Source organism: Geotrypetes seraphini, chromosome 2 (genome assembly GCF_902459505.1).
Source record: "Geotrypetes seraphini chromosome 2, aGeoSer1.1, whole genome shotgun sequence".
NCBI lineage: Eukaryota > Metazoa > Chordata > Amphibia > Gymnophiona > Dermophiidae > Geotrypetes > Geotrypetes seraphini.
The window spans coordinates 507,589,730-507,612,164 of NC_047085.1; positions in this window are offsets into that span (position 1 = coordinate 507,589,730).

The following is a 22,435-nucleotide window of genomic DNA, read 5'->3' on the forward strand; positions in this document are numbered from 1 at the left end:
TAAAAAGACACCAATTACTCCATAGATGAGACTAATCATATACCTGAAGTGAGGAAGAGCTGTTCCTCACTGGAAGAACTGCTGTGAGATCAAATCCAGCAGCCTGGTTCCAGTGGAGCCCATTTTTGCGGAATCGACTCTCCCCCAGTATGTCGCTCAGTTCCTAATAAATCTAAAACCCTGCACCATCGCCTCATCCATGTATTGAGGCTGAATCTGTGCCTGTCTCTTGAGTCCTGCAAGTAGAACAGGGAGGACCTCTGAAATACTACCCTGGTGGTTCAGGATTTTAACTTTCTACTTAAGAGCATAACTTTGGCTTCCAGAATCTCCCTACCACATTTCCTGATGTCATTAGTACCCACATGTACCAGGATGGCAGACACCTCCCCAGCACTGTCTAAAATCTTATCTAAGTGACCCATGAGGTCTGCCTCGTTCGTGCCAGACAGGCAAGTAAGTGACCAAGTGATTCTCGCAGCCACCCAGCTATCTACATGCCCAGTGATCGAATCTCTCACTATAATGACCATTCTAACTCTTCCTTCCTGAGCAGAAGCCCCTTGAGCCAGATCTTTGGTGCGAGAGGACATTGCATAACCTGGTGGTCAGGTCCTGGCTTAAGGGTTGCCTCCTACTTCACCATGGTGATGCTCTCCTTTCAGAAGACCTCCCTCCTCCTCCTCTATCACTTTCCTTATTTTTATTTGATTGTGCACTTATGAAGAGCAGTATATAAAATTTTAATAAATCATAAATTTCACGAAGGGTAATATTGATTTGTGTAAGAAACTGGAAATGACAGTTCATTGAGCAGTAAGAACCTACACTTATAGCAGGGGTAGGCAATTCCGGTCCTCGAGAGCCGGAGCCGGGTCAAGTTTTCAGGATATCCACAATGAATATGTATGAGATGGATTTGCATGCACTGCTTCCATGAGATGCAAATCTATCTCATACATATTTATTGTGAATATCCTGAAAACCTGGATCTGGCTCTCAAGGACCAGAATTGCCTACCCGTGACCTATAGAAACATGATGGCAGATAAAGGCCAAATGGCCCATCCAGTCTGCCCATCCGCAGCATCCACTATCTCCTCCTGTCCCTAAGAGATCCCACACCTTCTTGAATTCAGACAGTCTCGGTCTCCACCACCTGTTCCGAGAGACTGTTCCACACATCTACCACTCTTTCTGTAAAAAAGTATTTCCTGTATAGTAATCCTCTGTCTATATCCTTCTATCCCCTTTTCCTTCAGGAAGTTATCTAATCCCTTCTTAAACCTTAATACCATACACTGTCCTATTACACCCTCTGGAAGCGCATTCCAGGTGTCCACCACCCTTTGGGTGAAGAAGAACTTCCTAGCATTGGTTCTGAATCTGTCCCCTCTTAATTTTTCCGAATGCCCTTCATGATCTTGTAAGTCTCTACCATGTCCCCTCTTAGCCTCTGCTTTTCCAGGGAAAAGAGCCCCAGTTTCTCTAATCTTTCAGCATATGTAAGGTTTTCCATCCCTTTTATCAATCGTGTCGCTCTTTTCTGAACCCTCTCGAGAATCGCCATATCCTTCTTAAGGTACAGCGACCAATATTGGACGCAGTACTCCAGATGGGGGCGCACCATCGCCCGATACAACGGCAGGATAACTTCTTTCGTTCTGGTTGTAATACCTTTCTTGATAGTACCTAGCATTCTATTCGCCTTTTTAGCGGCCGCTGCGCACTGTGCCGACGGCTTCATTGTCTTGTCCACTATTACCCCCAAGTCCCTTTCTTGGGTAATTTCACTCATTAACAGTCCTCTCATCGTATAGCTCAGTGGTCTCAAACTCATAAGAAGTTGCCTCCACCGGGATCAGACCAGAGGTCCATCGCGCCCAGCGGTCCGCACCCGCGGCGGCCCATCAGGTCCATGACCTGTCAAGTGTTCCCTGCCTCATCCTAAAAAACATGTGGCCCGCCAGGTCCTATTTTGAGGCCCTCGGTATGTTTATCATAATCACAAAAGTAAAATAAAACAGTTTATTGATCATGTCTCTTTAGCTATAAATTGCAATATTATTTTTAAAGACTTAGCCAAAAGGAAAGATTTATAAACTATAAAGAGTTTTACCTCATGCAAAATTGTCATTTTTTTAATAAGACATGAACTATTTTTTTCTGAGGCCCTCCAAGTACCGACAAATCCAAAATGTGGCCCTGCAAAGGGTTTGAGTTTGAGACCACTGGTATAGCTGTACTTCGGGTTTCTGTTTCCTACATGCAAGACTTCACATTTCTCTACATTAAACTTCACCTGCCATCTCGTCGCCCATTCTCCTAGTTTGTTCAAGTCCCTTTGTAAATCTTCAAAGTCCTCTTTAGTCCTAACTCCACTAAATAGTTTGGTGTCATCTGTGAATTTTATTACTTCGCACTTCGTCCCTGTTTCTGGATCATTTATAAATACATTGAACAGCAGGAGTTCTTTAAGAAGGGTGCATGCTTTACGCTTTATACTCGAATAAAGACTTGACATTTTGGGGCCAAAAAAATAAGCCCACAAATGGGGGTCTCGGTTTATATTCCAGTCTCCCACTTAGTGGAAATTTTCTTCCTCCATTCCCCGTTCCCTGCCACTACCGACATCAATGGGCAGCACTCCTTCCTTCTTTAGCTGTTATGCACTGAGCTGGTAAGATCAGGGCAGCCCGAGGCAGAGCTTCTGGTTCTGACACAAATGCAGAAGGGCTCACGGCAGGAACGCTCCAGGACAGTGGAGCCTTCATGGTGTTCTTGGGCCAGGTGGCAGCGTTCTTTCGTTCAGCTGACAGCAGTCAAAAGCTACGCCACTGGGCCAACGTATGGCTGGAAAGAGATGAGGCCAAGGTGGTAGGTCCTGCATTGGCAACTGTTGCAAAGTGGTCCTTGACTGACTGGCTCTTTCCATGGTTCTGCGGACAAAGCTGGTCAGGCTGCTCCAGATCCTGTGCTGGAACCATTCTGGCTCTAACTTGGGTGCTGAACTTGACCAGGTTTCACTTCTTTTTGCGCCTTGGCAAGAGAGATATCAGATATTGAATCTCTGTGGTGAGAGAGAGACTCCACTGTCATAGAGGCCCCCATTGTGACGTCAGCACTTCCCCCTCTCCTGTTGGTTACCTGGGGATTCACTGCAGGCTGAGGATTTTGTTCATGAGCTCTGAAGAACACAACAAACCTGCAGATTCCACCCAAACGAGAGGAAAACAGTTCCTGACCTCATCAGACACTGAAAAGCATATTTGGGCAGATAATGTGTTGACGCAGAAGCTGACAAATAGAAAATAATGGAGCTGGTTCGGAAGTGGGTGGAAGGGGGAGATAAATCTTTGATACTGCTCCAAGTAGCTGATGTGCAGAGAGGGGAGGCAATTGGTTTCTCCTCACCATCTGAAGCTGAGCAATTATTGCTCTTCCAGGTCCTAGAATTTTTTTTTTTTTTTTGGAACATAAACTGAATATTTACTATACAGGTACTCGTCGACTTAAGACCTATTCAAATTACGACTGTTCGACTTTTCAACGCGTTTACTACAGTTTCCCCCGCCAGCTGTTAGCAGCCCCAGTTTCCCACACTCCGCAGAAGTAATAATCTAGAGAGGAGAAGGCGCCACAACGAATGTTCACCACGGTGTCAGGTCAAAGGCGCGCGCAGACAATTGAGCGCAGCGTGGAGGTGCGCGCCGCAGAAAATTACTGTTTTTAGGGCTCTGACGGGGGGGGGGCGTGGGGGGGAACCCCCCCCACTTTACTTAATAGAGATCGCGCCGCATTGGGGGGAGTTTGGGGGGTTGTAACCCCCCACATTTTACTGAAAACTTCACTTTTTCCCTGTTTTTAGGGAAAAAGTTAAGTTTACAGTAAAATGTAGAGGGTTGAACCCCCCAAACCCCCCACAACGCCGGCACGATCTCTCTTAAGTAAACTGGGGGGGGGCTCCCCAACAAAACCCCCCGTCGGAGCCCTTAAAAACTGTAATTTTCTTCGGCGCGTGCCTCCGTCTTGCGCTCAGTTGTCGGCACGCGCCTTTGTCTTTCGCGGGGTTGTCTATGAACCGTTCACCACAAAGGGATTGTGCTGTGCTTGACCTAGAAAGTAAGAGAAGGTTGATAAAATATTACTTTAAGATGATTACAGGATCATTGGAACAGACTACCACTCCAGGTGGTAAAGGCCAGCAGCGTGACGGATTTTAAGAATAAATGGGATACTCTTGTGGGATCTTTAAGGAAGTAAATTCAGGGGGGGATACTTGGAATGGGCAGACTTGGTGGGCTGTAGCCCTTTTCTGCCGCTTTTTTTCTATGTTTCTATGTTTCTATGTTACCCAGTCTAATACAGTTTATCCCAGGACAAGCAGGCATGATATTCTCACATGTGGGTGACGTCATCTACGGAGCCCCGATGCGTTCCGCATCGGGGCTCCGTAGATGACGTCACCCACATGTGAGAATATATGCCTGCTGTCCCTGGATAACACCTGTTACGGTAAGTAACTGTGCTATTCTTACCTTAGTCTAACAAAGGCCGACTTACATCCCGATCAACTTACGACCTGTCAGTCGGAACCAATTACGGTCATAAGTCGACGAGTACCTGTACTTCATTATGTTTGTACAGAATTTGCTGTGGAACAGGTTTTTCTTACATTCCATCTTGTTTCAATACATTTTTAACCTGAATCTTCAAATAACTTGTAATCTGTACTCAAGTATGATATAAACTGTGACACATTTACAGATGGTTTCCAGTATCCTTTCTTATTCCAAGGTCATTTCATAACTAATACACACTATTTTTTTTAATTTACATGTTTGGTTTTTTTTTTTAAGAATTTCTTTACAATCCTTCAATATAGTCTCCCTGCTTTGCAATGACCAAGTCCCAACGTCCGGGAAGCTTCATTATGGGCTGGAAAACTGCCCATATGCTGAGAGGCTGGATAAACTGGGGCTCTTCTCTCTGGAAAAGAGGAGGCTCAGGGGGGATATGATAGAGACCTTCAAAATACTTAGGGGCATAGAGAGGGTGGACAGGGACAGGTTCTTCAGACTAAAAGGGATGACAGGTACGAGGGGGCACTCAGAGAAACTGAAGGGAGATAGGTTCAAATCAAATGCAAGGAAGTTTTTCTTCACCCAAAGGGTCGTGGACAAATGGAATGCGCTCCCGGAGGAAGTGATCCGGCAGAGTACAGTACAGGGATTCAAACAAGGATTGGACAGATTCCTGAGGGAAAAGGGGATCGTGGGGTACTGAGGGAGGTGCTGGGGTGTTGCATAAGTATAGACAGCTCACCAGGTCGTGCAGGTGCAAGGCCAGAGGGTTAGGACATTGATGGGAAGATAGGACTTCGATGAGAAACCTAGGGGGCAAGGGGGCCCCTTCTGGTGATTAAGGCAGGTCATGACCTGTTGGGCCGCCACGGGGGCGGACTGCTGGGCGGGATGGACCTCTGGTCTGACCCGGCAGAGGCACTGCTTATGTTCTTATGTTCTTATTCCATCCAGTTGCCGAATGGCTTGGATACCGGTGAAAGAAAGCTCTTCCAGAGATGCAAAACGATGTCCACACATAAGTTGTTTCAACTTTGGAAAAAGGTTGAAGTCTGGTAGACTCATGTCTGGACTGTAGGGAGCATGAGGTAACACCTCCCAGCCGTATTCGCACAGTTTTTCAATGATGAGAGCTCCATTTTCTCCACGACTAAAAAAATTTTGACGAGCTCAATCAAAAGACAAGAACATAAGAAGTTGCCTCCGCTGAGTCAGACCAGAGGTCCATCCTGGCCAGCGTTCAGCTCCCGCGGTGGCCCATCATGAAGGCATCGTCATCACAGACAAAGTTCCATGTGAAAGAAGTTGTCACAGTATATTATCGTGATTTTTTGCAAAAAATGTGCAGAAAAATTCACAAAACCCGACCTCAATTGCTCTTGGCTGAGCCAATCATTCTTCACGACAACGCTCGCCCACACATAGGGAATGTCAACATTGAAAAACTGGGAGGTTTACCTCATGCTCCCTACAATCCAGACATGAGACCACCAGACTTTGACCTTTTTCTAAAGTTGAAACAACCTATGCGTGGACATCGTTTTGCATCTCTGGAAGAGCTTTCTTCCGCTTGTACCCGAGCCATTCAGCAACTGAACAAAAACGGTGTCTAGGATGGAACAATGAATCTTCCCGGACATTGGGACTTGGTCATTGCAAAGCAGGGAGACTATATTGAAGGACTGTAAAGTAATACTTGAAAAACAAAAAACATGTAAATTTAAAAAAATAGTGTGCATTATTTATGAAGTGACTCTCGTATGTGACTTTCAGTTAGTAATTTTAGCTTTTATTTTCCTGTGTGCACAAAGTTCCATTATATTTTCTTTTCTTGAATTTTCAGTAGTACAGTGACAAAATTCCAAACTGTTAAAATGTTTTGGGACGAAGTCTAGCAACGAGTACAAGGAATCTTTGGATTCTATAAAGAGCTGACTTATGAACTTGTCATTTTGCATTCTGCCATCTTATCGCATATAGTTAAAAAAATATAAGGCTGCATAAAAAATATAAGGCTACATTATATTGATGTTCTTTTGGGTCTACCAATTCAGCATGTTTTATCAGAATGGAAAAACAGTGCAGTTCTATCTTTTCCTGCGTGGTGCGCAGGAGTCTGTCTTATGCGTAAATATGAAGTAGGTGATGTTCAGTTCGATATTTTAAGAGGGATCAGACTCTTTTAAATGATTATTGTAGAATACATGCTAATTGACTTGTCTTTCTGGTTTGTACTCCTAATTCATCTACTTTAATTTTGTTGGGGGGAAGGGCTTAAATGTCATTAGATGAATTGTTTTGTTGAATTATTGTATTTTATGGCATTCAGTGAAGACATTTAAACGACAAACTTCATCCCATAATTCCATATCCAACAATGTCAGTACCCACCTGCCCCCTTCCCAATCGAACGACAAAACTATGGAACAGTGGACAGCAGAGGTGTAACAGGGGGAGAGAATAATCTGCTCTCCATAACTCACTCCCCATTTCCAGAGCTCCAGATTTCATATCTCTTCCAAACCTTAGGGTAATGAATCTTTCATTGTTTGCCGTCTACCGTGTTTCCCTGAAAATAAACCCTAGCATGATTTTCGGGGTAGGTCTTAATATAAGCCCTACCCCTGAAAATAAGCCTTAGTCTCCGTCGGCAGCAGCGCTCCCCTCAGTAGGAATTGAATTATTCTGTTTCTTTCCCAGAAATATATACAGTGGTACCTTGGAATCCGAACTTAATCCGTTTTAGAACCCCGTTCGAGTTCCAAGACAAGTTTTCCCATTGAAAAGAATAGAAACTGGATTAATCCATTCCTTGGTCCCACAAACTCTGCAAGATCGGGATCCGCAGTAGCAAGGCGGCAAGATTGGCAATGGCAGCTGCAAGTGGTGGTCAGCCCAAAGCTTCCCTCCCAGGCGGAAACAGGAAGCTGCGTTAGAGGGGAAGCTTTGGGCTGAGCATTGCTTGCAGTTCAGATTCCAAAACAGCGTTTGGATTTCGGGGCAAAAATGAAGAAAAAAAAAGTTTGGATTCCAAATCGTTCGAGTTCTGGGGCTTTCGGATTCCAAGATACCACTGTATTGGACAGTAGTAATAGGTGGTAAACTTCCTTCATGTGTTTCCGAACCATTTCAAGTGGCGATATTACTGGAGATTTTTGAAAATTTAACAGTCTTAAGTTATTTCTTCTGTTTATTTTCCATATATTCTAGGTTTGTTAGTTTTTTTTATAAAAGATCTTTCTTTAATAATCCCCATATCTCCATTTCTCATTTGAGTTATCTGGTCTTCATGTCTCTTAATAGCATCTCCCTGATCTTTTAACATTTTCTCATGGGTCACTACCTGAGAGCTGATAGAAGCATAGTCCGCTCGAACCACAGTCATTGCCTTCTGAAGGTTGGAGTCCATGACTACTATGGTCCTCCTATGTTTGACTACTACAGTTCCTCTAAACCAGTGGTCTCAAACTCAAACCCTTTGCGGGGCCACATTTTGGATTTGTAGGTACTTGGAGGGCCGCAGAAAAAAATAGTTAATGTCTTATTAAAGAAATGACAATTTTGCATGAGGTAAAACTCTTTATAGTTTATAAAACTTTCCTTTAACAGTTAAAAGGAAAGATATATAAACTATAAAGAGTTTTACCTCATGCAAAATTGTCATTTCTTTACTAAGACATTAACTATTTTTCCTGCGGCCTTCCAAGTACTCTATTTTTTCTGCAGCCCTCACATTTAAAGTTTAATATCTTTTCTTTCTCAAAACTGGCACATTTCAATCACTATATTGAAAATAAAATCATTTCCCTACCTTTGTTGTTTGGTAACTTTATTTTTCTGTGCTTTCAACTATGTTTCCAGGGCCTTCTTGTCCTTTGACTGTTTTTCTCTCCATCTTCACTTTCTGCCTTGCATCCATCTTTGTTTCCACTTCAGCAGGGACAAAGTAACTATGAGTCAGAAAAAACTAAACTACAAAAAGAAGGAGACTGACTCTGTAATCAAATACAACCTAAGAGGAGGGCTCGCTGTACAAAAACTGAGCTCAGAGATATAAAACTCTGAAGAGGGAGAGGTAACCCCCTCTTAGAAAAAGAGTTTATCTTCCAATCATTGCTTAATCGATAGTAAAAGCGAGACCAGCTCAAAGGTGTAAAAATATATGTTTTCAACAGAGTATATATGTCTCTTAATTGCTTAATTAAATTGCTTGATTGAAATACTGATTGAAATACTGTATGCAATTAGGTCAAAAAAGATTTCTTGCATTCAGGTTGCCATAAATACTTTAAAGCACTTAGCTGAACTTGGTCGTGAAGTGAAAACTCATCAGGGTCCTGACGCGGCCCCGTTTCGGCGTCTGCTTCAGGAGACCCTGCCAGAAAGAGATTTAATGCTGATAGAGAGTAACAACCATAACAAAGTTCAAAAGAGGTCTGAAATGCAAAAAAATGTGTGTGAAAATCGCTATAGATATGGGCGACGGACCTCACAACGCCACAAATCTATGCTAAATGTAATAATAAGCTTAACGGCTGACATAACAAATGAGAGCACATAAAAGTATGTACCATACAAAATGTAAAAAGACTTCCATGCAACGGAGAACACCGGCACCCGCTCCGATATTTAAACCAGAGGGGGGAAGGAAACCGGACGTAATCAGCATCCATCTTTGGCATTAACTTAATGTTCAATTTTTCTGCTTTCTTTTCAAAATCTACGTTTCCATGTCTTACCTTCCCTTCCTATCTCTTTCTTCTTCCGTCCTATTTCCATGGTCTGGCATATCTTTCCTTCCTTTCTCCTGGTCTGGCATCTGTCTCCTTCCCTTCCCCCATGCCCTGGCATCTCTCCCTCCCCCTCCATGGTCTGATATCTCCTTTCCTTCCCTCCCTCCCATGAACTTGGCTTCATCTCTTGTTCCTCTCCTCTCCTTTCTCCTTCCTTCCCTCTCTTTCCCCAATTGGGTGCAGCAGCAACAGAAGCAGCATTTCCCTTCCCCCTTTCCTGTGCAGGAGAGGCATTTCTCTTCCCCTTCCCCTCCCTCTCCCTGTACAGCAGCAGCAGCATTTCCCTAGGGTCCCCCTTTCCTATGTAGCAGAAGCACTTCTCTTTCCCCTCCCCTTCCGTTCTCTTCCTTGTGGAGCAGCAGCGTGTCTGGCCGGTTCATTCCATTCATAGCCATGGGTGTTGGCTCCTTGCGAGATCCGCGCCTGCGTCTGAAGCCTCTCTGATATTGTGACAGAGGCTTTCGATGCAGGAGTGGATAGCGCGAGGAGCCGCCAAACCGCGGCTTTGAACGGTACAAGCCGGCCAGACATGCTGCTGCTCCAAAAGGAAGGGGAAGGGGAAGAGAAATGCTGTTGATCGCGTCCAGACCGATGGCCGCAAATAAAACCTGGAGAGTCACATGCAGCCCGTGGGCCGTGTGTTTGAGACCGCTGCTCTAAATTTATTACTGCGGGCTTAATCACCTGTCCAAATTGGATGTTATTTACAGGAGCTGGGTTTTCACTAGCCACTGATTTGACTACCGATGTCTGGGCTCCAGTGGGGGATCCTTCCTGAACCACTACTTCTCCCTCTGCTCCTCCGGGGCTCAGCAGTGAGACACTTTCTTGGGCTGACTGATTTGCCACTGATTGGTCAATTCAGGGCTTCTACTTCCGGGTTGAACAGGAATTCACCCCTGATTCGGACTTAGGGAAACCCAATCATCACTGAAGTTTGCCACCATGCTCGGCATTCCTCCCGAAGTTGGGGGTGTCTCCCTCAGCTGGCAGGTGATTCCTTGATCCAGCATCATATGAATAAGGCTCCTGGAGGTCCCAGTCGCCGAAGGAGTCAGCCGGGTTGCTCCCTTCTGAAGAAGCTGCTGCTAGCCCCTCCAATGTATTTTAATGACCTCACACCGACAACCCAATTGCTGTATATAATATATGTTTAATAGTAATAAACAAAAGTCAGCTTCCACCCCTCCTATTCTTGCTTGTAGATTGTCAGCAGCCTTATCTACAGTTCATGTCATTTCAACCTGATATTGTGTCTTTCTTGTGGCCCAAGCATTTCTTGGAAAGTCCCAGAATAGAACATCCATCACTTGTCACAGTCAGCAGATAACTGCCAGCTTTTAGGGCAAAGATGAAGTCCTCTTGCAAAAGTATTATTTGTGCTGACAGGAAAATAAGCACTTTTTGCACAGTCCATAAATCTTATGGTAGGTTTGATTCAGTAACACAATGTCTCTCCTTAGGGTCTCCTAAGGGTCTTTTTCCTCAATCTTTCCTCATCCCCCTCTTGAAGCCTGAAGAAGCTTCACCAAAATCAGGAGTTAAGGTATAGATCAGTGGTTCCCAAACCTGTCCTGGAGGACCCCCAGGCCAGTTGGGTTTTCAAGATAGCCCTAATGAATATGCATGGAGCAGATCTGCATTCCTGGCATCTCCATTATATGCAAATCTCTGTCATGCATATTCATTAGGGCTATCTTGAAAACCCGACTGGTCTGGGGGTCCTCCAGGACAGGTTTGGGAACCACTGGTATAGATGAAGTCTGATGTTGTTCCAAAGGTATTGCCCATGTCCAAGGGGAGGAGGTGAGGGTTTCACTGCCTAAGAATCAAGCTTAGTAAAATGAAGAAGTCACTTGTCATTTCCACCCGATCTTAATACTGTAGTGCCCTAGCCTCATTATGACTCATGACAAATCATACCTGCTTATGATAATACAGAAAATCAAAGAATAGCATTAATCATAGAAATAATTGACCAGAAATCATTTGGAAAATTCTTGCATTGATTGTACATTTTAATATATTTTTTATGGCTTCATCCTGTCAGGCATGAGTCTACCACACCTAGAGGGATAAATTAACAAATCTCTTCAAGCTAGATTATTTCTGTCAGCCCTGCCTTAACCCTTTCAGGACCATAAGGATCGTGGGCCAATTTTTGTGGTTTTGACGACATTTTTATGGTAAGGGCTTGCAGATGCCAAAAAATTGATTTTTTTTTTGTGAAATATCATTATTTTTTTTAAAAAAAATCTAACTTCTGGCTTATGGACAGTGTGGCAAGTGAATCTTCTCGTCAATCTGGCAACGACGCTAATGAATGAATGTCGGAACCAGTTTGTTTACATAAAGGCAGTATCATATGGAATCCGTACATATCAAATTTAGAACTGTAGACTATCCCAATCAAAATTTATAGGATTTTAAAGTTATGGGACAAATATGTCCCTTGGTCCTGAAAGGGTTAACCTGCTGGCCTTGCCAATGTCAGCAAAGATCTATGGGAGATCATATCATTCATGTCTGACCTTAGGGTATGTTAGTGCAAACAGCCTCAGATTGCTCCAGCCTAAATTACATTAGTGCTTAAAGGTAACAAAGAACCTTGGTACAGCAAAGAGGTGCTAAAGACAGCTAAGATGTGTTAATGTCTGGTGCTTAAGATGGACAGCTTAAGATATACAATAAGTCCAGGTGCATGGTCTAACACAGTAGTTAGATTAATCAGAAACCACTCAGAGTGAAACTGGAAATTACATTTGACTCCTCCAGTCTCTCACACCCCACTCACCTTATTCACCATTGTTTCAAACAGTTTACAAAAGATAGGGGTACTTAACTTCAATAGATTCTATTTTTAGAACAAGCCTCATGTAGAAATATGGGAGATTAGAACTTCCCCCCCCCTCTCTCTCCCTGGAACATCACCTCTCTGTTTGGAACATCACTACCTTCTTCTCTGTCTTTCCTCTGGACTCTGTAAGGCAGGTAAACTGTCTTTTCTCTCTCATTAATTGTAATGCTTGATGTATCTTTATAAAATTCTGCTTTTCTGTAATAATAAGTTTATTTCTGCACAATATATATATTCTTTATGCAAGCACTTTTAGTGGTCTTTGTCAGTAATTTTACTTCCTACTAAATCTTCAACGAGGGTATCGAACCCGGGACCTGGCGGATTGTAAGGCCACCTCAACATTACCCCTCCAAACCTTACATTTGGGGGGCTAAACCTTACAATTTCCATGCCTTTCCAAAAGAGCTTAGATCAGTGCAGACTCGGTTGATTCCAAATATTTTCAGGTCATGCTCACAGGTCAAGGTGGAAGTCCAGGTAAACATATTAAATCCTCTGGTTGGGTTAAGGTCATAAGGCCATATCACAGCACCGCACTTCACTTCAGCCTAGCAGCAAGAAAGGGGTGGAAAGAATCTGCTGAAGTGAGAAAAAATGAGGGTGCCGTTACGGGAGTCAAAACAGGATGAAAATGCATAACAATTTTTTCCCTAAAAGTTGCAATCGTGCAAAGCACATGAATCTTGCAATAGGCCTGTTGCTATCATATTGTTGCAAACACATGGTAATATACATAAACTAATACTGCATAAGTCCGTAAAAAAGATTGAAAATGTAAATCAACAGTTGGGAAAAAGCAAAATAAGCTGTAGAGGTTTAGGGTCATAAAGGTCATTCTGTCGTCATAAGCATGTTATCCTGGTAGCAATAGTCAATAAGTCTTTACTGATAGGTTTAGGGTTCCCAAGCACTTATTAAGTTCCTTCTCTAATAGCATGGTCTTTTCTATATAAGGGAACTCATCCATCATCTGAATCCCATACGAATGGACGTCTTCAATGAGTATTAAACAAATGATACCTTGAATAAGACCTTCAGTAACTAGCCTCAGTCCATAATTGTGCGAGGAAATTATTAACAGCAGAACTGCAACCCTGGAACGTCTGTAATTATAACACCACAAGAAACTTGTATCCAAATAGTGAAAATGTAGATTTACATATAGCAAACAGCTTCATCTGATATAGCAAATGTCTTTATGGAGCAATCCATAATTAATAAGGAAGAAATATTTGTAACGTCATTTAGTTCGCTTCCAACATTATTAACAGAATAGGTACAGCACTAAAAAGTGAATACAAAAGAAGAAAATATGCTACAATTCAAATAAGCTAATTGGTTGAGTGATGTTTGACAACCCAAAGAAATTGTTACTATAGTGGCATATGATGTAAAGAGAACAGGAATAATGGGTTAAAACACAACTTTGAATAACAAAGAATCGTATCTAAGTAAAATAATGGTAATGTTGTAGATTAAAACATATTAACCTGTAGGTTATGCTGAAACATATTAAAGTGAAGAGGATAAAACCTAAAAATAAAATAAAAAATGCACAAAGAAGTCTACTAATTTATGGAAGAACTGTCCTCTCCATGGAGCTCTGGGAGGGCTTTGCAAAATCATGGTTATTATTTCTCTTTGCTTATAACACACTTTGCTAAAAACAGACTAAATAATGCATGTTGCTTAAAATAGACAACTTTTAACGAGAAACCACGAACTGTACTCTATATGAAAACATTCAAAGACTCTCACAAAAAGGTAGATGCAATTTGTGTTCAACCAGGAAGTGTCTGTGTATTGGCATAAAAATGGGAACTAAAACTCTTCCTGCTCTGTGTACTTTCGAGTAGAGACAGAAAAAGGGAACTACTAAGAATTGAAGCCACTATGATAAGTAATAAAACTAACATTTTAAATTGGCGACAATATTGTTTTATTTTTGAGTACTCATAAATGAGAATCAATAGGTATTCTCCTAAAGTGCACTGTATCTAAAACATAGTCGTAATAAGGATGCAGGACCAAATGATTCGCTGTGGGGTGGAAGATTGCAGTTTATAGCTTTACAAAACAAAGTAGTCATTATTAATAATAATAATAACAACTTTATTTTTGTATACCTCAGTACCACAGCAGTTCAGAGCAGTTTACAGAGGAAGAGGCTGTACACAGACAGCGATGTTACAGAAAAGACTTTCAAATTACATTAGCAAGTCAAGAGTAGTCAGGTATATCTGGAGGCATATCAGAGATACAAGACAGGAAGGGAGTCAGAGAAATTTATCAAAGAGATAGGTTTTATTAATAGAGGAAAAAAGTGATGGGGACGTCCATATCCATATCTCTCAGACCTATAATAGCAAAGAGCTTATCTTACAACATTAAATAAACAATAAATTCTATTCAACGTGAACTCACATACTCACTGCCTATTTTTATTTACTGTGTTTCCAATAACCAGGGACTATGTAACAATAAGAGTCAGAAAAATAGCTAGATTGTAATTAAAGAGTCTGACTCAAGTTAATTACACCTCCAAAGAGAAGGACTCGTAAGTACTCAAACTTAGCTCAGAGGCATGTAACTCTGAAGAGAGGGAGGTAACCCTCTCTTGGAAAAAGAGTTGTATATCCAATCATAGCATAGTGATTTGTAAAAACGAGTCCAACTACTGAGAGTAGATATATATTGTTAACTGTATCAGCACTTAATTGGAGTGACTCGCAAAATTTTCAAAACGTGCAAAAATAATGATTGCATTCAGGATATGCTAAAAAATTTTTACTTAGCTTGTATGCACAAAGTACAACTTTCCAGGGTCCCGACGCGGCCCCGTTTCGGCGTCTGCTTCAGGAGACCCCGCCAACCGAAAGTGGATATTATCAAAAATCACACTGAGTGAAGTGCTTTAGCTGAGCTCTGAAATGCAATACAAGAAAGAATGTAACAAACACTAGAAACAGACACTGAGACTCAAAAGTATACTGTAACTGTGCAAGCTAGAAAGACGTAAACAGCTAGCAATTGGCAGGAGACACAAAATGGCTGCATACCGATCAAAAATTGAAAAGGTTCCATGCAACGGAGAACGCCAGCACCCGCTCTGACTTTAATACTGAGGGGGAGGAGGACGCTCGTGCGTGAACGTGATGACATCATTCATTCATAAAACAGAAACACTGAAAGCTGATATCACAGATGGGATATGAAAAAAACCGAAAAAATTGAAAAAAATCACAGAAATGCTACCCATTCAATATCGTTGTTGAGACCATTAGGATGAAGTGAATGCAAATTAAAAATCCATTTTTGTTCTCTCCTCCACAACATGCGGGCAATATCACCACCTCTAGGGCTGATTACACAATCAAGCACTGTGAATGTAAGATCTTCCAGGGAGTGATTGGCTTGTTGCCAATGCTGGACCAGGGGGGCTTCCTGAACCCCTGTCCGGATGCGACTTAAATGCTCCCCAATCCGTAGTTTCAAATTACGGGTGGTACACCCTACATAAACAAGGTGGCATGGGCATGAGATGGCGTATACTACATGATGGGAGTTGCAGTTCGTATTGTACTGTGTGTACTTCAAATGAGGTGTAAGTGACATTTGTTGAATAGGCACACTATATTGACATACCTTGCAGCAGCCACATGGAGAGTGTTGCCCCTGTGGAGAAAGTGGAGGACGACAGCTTACAAACTGAGAATGGGTAAGTTTTTGCTTGAGATTCAAGGGTTTGGAAAAAGCAAACCTGGGGACATCAGAGAAAGCTTCATGATATTGCATGATGGGCCAATGGTGTTTGATGATTTTTTTGATTTGGAACGCATGGATAGAATATGGTATCACACATACCAAGGAGCGAGACTCAGGTTTGGCTTGAGATTGTAACAGCAAAGTCCGGTTGGCATACAGTCCGGTTGGAGGAGAGAACAAAAATGGATTTTTAATTTGCATTCACTTCATCCTAATGGTCTCAACAACGATATTGAATGGGTAGCATTTCTGTGATTTTTTTCAATTTTTTCGGTTTTTTCATATCCCATCTGTGATATCAGCTTTCAGTGTTTCTGTTTTATGAATGAATGATGTCATCACGTTCACGCACGAGCGTCCTCCTCCCCCTCAGTATTAAAGTCAGAGCGGGTGCTGGCGTTCTCCGTTGCATGGAACCTTTTCAATTTTTGATCGGTATGCAGCCATTTTGTGTCTCCTGCCAATTGCTAGCTGTTTACGTCTTTCTAGCTTGCACAGTTACAGTATACTTTTGAGTCTCAGTGTCTGTTTCTAGTGTTTGTTACATTCTTTCTTGTATTGCATTTCAGAGCTCAGCTAAAGCACTTCACTCAGTGTGATTTTTGATAATATCCACTTTCGGTTGGCGGGGTCTCCTGAAGCAGACGCCGAAACGGGGCCGCGTCGGGACCCTGGAAAGTTGTACTTTGTGCATACAAGCTAAGTAAAAATTTTTTAGCATATCCTGAATGCAATCATTATTTTTGCACGTTTTGAAAATTTTGCGAGTCACTCCAATTAAGTGCTGATACAGTTAACAATATATATCTACTCTCAGTAGTTGGACTCGTTTTTACAAATCACTATGCTATGATTGGATATACAACTCTTTTTCCAAGAGAGGGTTACCTCCCTCTCTTCAGAGTTACATGCCTCTGAGCTAAGTTTGAGTACTTACGAGTCCTTCTCTTTGGAGGTGTAATTAACTTGAGTCAGACTCTTTAATTACAATCTATTTTTATTTACTGTCATGCATATCCCAGAAAGTCACAGTCATGCCAGGACGTCCTGTTATCATTCAGTCAACATTCATTTTTGTTGTTAATATATATACTTCCTACATGCATATTTTTTTTTATTATACAACCACTATGCAAACACATGACACAAATTCTTCTTATCAACATATGCTATCCTGTCTTCAACCTTTGGTAACCTTCTTGCATCGTCCTTGCATTACCAGATTCATATCGCAAACATGAATCTGCATTCTTTCCCATGTTTCCAACCCAAATCATTTCATTTCTCCCTTGTTAATAGGTGACACTATCAATTCCTCTTTATTCCTTCTCACCTTTGGCACCTTTGACAAACTCTCTATAAAGTATCCTGCTCGGAGACAATTATGTACAAAAACAACAGTGGTTCAAATCTGTCTTCCATTCATTTTCTTACTCATAAAATCAAACTCAAAGCACATCAAAACCATTACCTTCATATATTTATAAACCTAGAACTGACTACCATTGTACAGAGCCATGGTGAGACCGCATCTGGAATACTGTGTGCAATTCTGGAGGCCACATTACCGTAAGGATGTGCTCAGAGTTGAATCGGTTCAGCGGATGGCCACCAGGATGGTCTCGGGGCTAAAGGGTCTCCCGTACGAAGAAAGACTGAGCAAATTGCAGCTCTACACTCTCGAAGAGCGTAGGGAGAGGGGAGACATGATTGAGACATTTAGATACATCACAGGACGGGTCGAGGTGGAAGATGATATCTTTCTTCTCAAGGGACCCTTGACCACAAGAGGACATCCGCTCAAACTCAGGGGAGGGAAGTTTCGTGGAAACGCCAGGAAGTACTTCTTCACGGAGAGAGTGATTGAGCATTGGAACAAGCTTCCAGTGCAGGTGGTCGATGCACGCAGCATCCCAGACTTCAAGAACAAATGGGATACCTATGTGGGATCCCTACGAGGGTCATGCCAAGGGATAGGGTCACTAGGACTTGAACGAGTGGGTCAGTAGAGTGACAGTATAATCACAATTATACTTTCAGGGGTCAGTAGACTTAAGAGGATGGGTAAATAGTGTGGGCAGACTTGATGGGCTATGGCCCTTATCTGCCGTCATGGTTCTATGTTTCTACCTAACTGAACTAAATTATTAATATCTGTGCCTAACATTAAGAACTTGTGGCCAAAATATACTTCCGCATTCTACTCCTGGTCTTTTTTTTTTTTTTTTTTAGTAAACCACAAAAGAACAGGAAGCAAGATCTGTGCCTCTAAACTCAGATATCATATTTCTATCTGCTTTTCAAAATGACTTCTTAAAGAATTCCTGTTTACAAATTCTATCATCTATGAGTCTCAATTTTCAGAACTGCCAACATTAACAGCATGACCACAGAATCCATTATTCTACATGAAAAACTTAGATTTATACTTAGATTTCACCACTTCCTGGAGCCTTGCTGAGGTGGCTATAATACCCCTCTTGTGGGTAACGGAGAAAAGTAAAAATCCTTACCGCAGAAACTAAAGTTAACTCTCTATACTAATATCCCCCAATTCCTTTGACAAGTGGCTGTCACCATACGACATGCAAAACAAGGCAGACAATCTCAAAATACTGATGAAATGGAACATACAAAGTTGTCCCCATTATATTACGTTCCAGGAAGACAACTTCCCTCTTTGAAATAAAAAAAATAGCAGCACAATTTTAGCCTGTATCTCATTCAAAACATTTTCATGCCCTCTACATTCTATCTCCTCGGCTATTGTTTTCAAAGCAGCCCGAGTGTCGTAAGAAAAAGCACAACGCAAAATACTTGTGTATAATTGCCGTTCCATGATAGCAGGAAGGAAAAATGAACTGAAAAACAAGAAAACAGTGGCTCCCTGCCTATACTAAGGTCCCTACAAGATTGAGAAATAAAATGAAAACAAATACATACAATCGCAGCTGGTTTCCCACCAGTCTGCTGCAGCCGGTCGTCTACCGGGCTGCTCCTGGGAAATATGTGCAAGAGACCTCCGCTGGACTCCCACCAATCAGATCGGGTTAGGCCCTCTGCTGGCTTCGCACCAGTCAGATCAGGACAAAATTCTGTAAAAGTAAAGGGTAAGGCAAGGGTCCCAAGCTCCCTCAAACACGGTCGGGCCGTCACCACTGAAGAGGCCGCTGCTAGCCCCTCCAATGTATTTTGATGACCTCATACCGACAACCCAATTGCTGTATATAATATATGTTTAATAGTAATAAACAAGTCGGCTTACATGGAATAAATTGTATCCAAGCAGGATATAGTAACAGCAGTTAGGCCAACAGATGATAACATACAGCGTGCCGGCAGTCTGTGATGTCCGATCCATCCTACCTTTTAAGGAACTAAGCTGGACCTTTTATAACCAAGCTTAGTATCCTGGGGTCCAGAGTCTTACATAGTTACTAATTACATACTTAATTTCCATTGGATTTTCACACTTTATCATATTTAATGATTGGATGATATATATAATTGCAGCTGAGTCGTAATGAAGCTTGGTGCCACCTGCTGTCAAATATGACTTCTCTATTTTCCATGACAATGCATTCTTAATACTAAGGTCAATGGTCCCCTCCCATCTTGACCTGATATTGTGGCTTTCTTGTGGCCCAAGCATTTCTTGGAAAGTCCCAGAATAGAACACCCATCACTTGTCACAGTCAGCAGATAACTGGCAGCTTCAAGGGCAAAGATGAAGTCCTCCTGAAAAAATATTATTTGTGCTGACAGGAAAATATGCACTTATGGTATGTTTAATTCAGCAGCACAATCTCTCTCCGGAGGGTTTCCTAAGGGTCTTTTCCTCAGTCTTTCCTCGCTTCCTCTTCCCCATATTAATTGGGTTGCGTTCTTGCACTTGGTCCAACAGCAATAAACATGCCCAGGAAAAAAAAAAGACAAATACGTCGGAGCACAAACCAGATTCCAGCAGTATGAGGAACTGTATGTAGGGATGGAACACAGCAAACACACACACACACAGAATAAGAGTCAGGCGGAGGTGTTGCCGTGGCAAACTCCGAGCTTTTATTATGCTTCTATGCTAATGACATCATAGTAACTCCCTCATGTACATCTCTAATGATTGGTGGATACAAAGTCACATGCATTTACACTGTGTCACCCTCAACTCAGCACTTAGACAATATACCTGTGTCTTTGCACGTATTCAATGCCTGTCAGCTGATGTCCTTTCCCAAATAAGGACAGCTTAAATAAGATAAGGGTTAATTTGTGACAGGTAAGGGGGAGAGAGGGAATGATTCAGCATTCTTTCACAGGGGCTTAGAAATCAGTGTGCTGACCTCGCCCTGTTTCAGAATGGCATCCCTTCATTTCCTCTTCCTTTATTATTTTTAAGAGTCTTATAGAAGTAAGGCATATCTGATCAGGATAATTAGCGATATAGACCATGACATAGACTTATGCATAAGTTAAACAAAGAAGGCAGACATTAAACAAAACAACAGAAAGCGATCAAAAGACCTATTCCAAAGAGGAGATACTGCAAAATGACCTGAATCCATTGGCCAGATGGTAGCCAGGACCATAAAGCATTCCACCACTGTGGTAAGATATCTTGATGCATATTAAGAGGCCAATTCGTGTAGTTGCTGAATTTGTTCTTTTATACTGTTGCTGTTATCGGTTAAATTAAAGCAGCACATATTTTTAATGGTTTTGCAGCGGTGATGATGCAATAATAAGAGATAATCTATGGCTGCTCTGTTGTCTAACACAGCTGTCCGTATTTCATTTTGTTCTTGATTTAACAAGCTAAGTGCATGTGAGGTATGATTGATGTTTTTAGCTAATGCACATGCCAATCGAGCTAAAGTTTTATGATTATATAATGCTAACCCAGATACTCCAACTAAAGAAACTGCCAAGGAGACATATTCAGCTTTTGATAGCAAGTTGACATTACTATCACACTGGTTGTCTAATATATAACTGTTAGAGGTTAAAGAGACAAGAGCGTCTTTCTTTAGTAATCCTGGGATTAATCAGTTGCTTTTTATTTACCAAGGCTGCCACTAATCTACTCAAGGCAGCATTGGGTATTGTGTGATAAATTAGCTGGAATGTTCGCTTCCCACATGTCCAAAACCATCCTGAAGGAAGGACAAGGTGAACATTAATATATGAAATATTTACAAAATGCGAACAGTTCCACAAAGCTAGTCCACTGTCAATGCAGTTTCTAGTACAATTTTTTACCCAAATGTTATATTGCATTCTTTGCTCCCATGATTCCCCAGCAGAAGGTAAAGGAAGACTAAGAAAAGTTAACAAGCAAATAATAATCATTAAAGAATTGTAAGTCAATTGTGCAAAAATAGCAGCAGTAAAATTTCCCCCCAGAAGCCCGTTCACCGCCTAATCCGGCTCAGGAGAGCGTGATTGGTATGAATGCTGAGGACTCAATGGATCTGACGCAAGTTGACGGAGGACCCTGCACTCTCCAGGAAGCCGAGTCAACATCGAGAGAAGCGGAGGGAACCGACTCCTCACTGGCAACATGGTCTAATATCTGGAGAGTACTTCAAAAGTTAGAAGTTGCAGCAACCAAATCTGACAGCCATATCTCAAAGTTGTGAGTAAACTGGATGAATTGTCTGAATCAGTTCAAAAGAATAAAACTGAAACGGACTCTAAACTGACTCAAATGTCTACAGAAATTGCCTCTTTACAAAATATTTCTGCTACTCTTGTCAAGGATAGAGTTCTTCTACAAAGGAAAATTGAGCAGCTGGAGAATTTTAACCGGAGGCTTAATTTACGTGTTATCAATTTTCCTAAGTTAGCTTTATGTTCACCATTAGATTTGTTTAAGAGATATTTGTCAGAAAATTTGAAATTTTCCACTGAAATGATGCCTCCTATAAACAGAATTTACTGTTTGCCCAAAAGGAGAATTGATAAGCCTGAAAATCAACAAGAAATAGCCCAGCAATATTGGGGCCCAACCCAGCCCATGTGCTTAAGGCCCCGCCCACAGGAGGAGCCTAAGGCTCCCGGGCCTATTCTGATTGGCCCAGGCTCCTCAGGCCCCACCTGTGGGCGGGGTTTCAGCCGCTGGGCCAATCCAGCCCCATTCTGGAGCCGGCTGGCCTGCCGGACAGGCGGGCTTGGCACCTGTCTGTCTGGCCAACGATTTGAGGTATGGGGGTGGGGATGAGGGGGGTCGTGGGGGTCAGTGGGGGGGTTTGCTGTTCAGGGGGGGGTGGACATTGGGGGGAGGGAGGTTGTGTCGAGGGCAGGAGGGGTTGGGCTCCCTCCTGCCCGATTGTGTAGAGGGGTGGGGGGGCGAGAGGCTAAGAGGGCTTGGGCTCCCTCCTGCCCCGAATGTAATCGGCGGGGGGGGTCGCGGATCGCTGGGGCCAGGAGGGTTTGGGC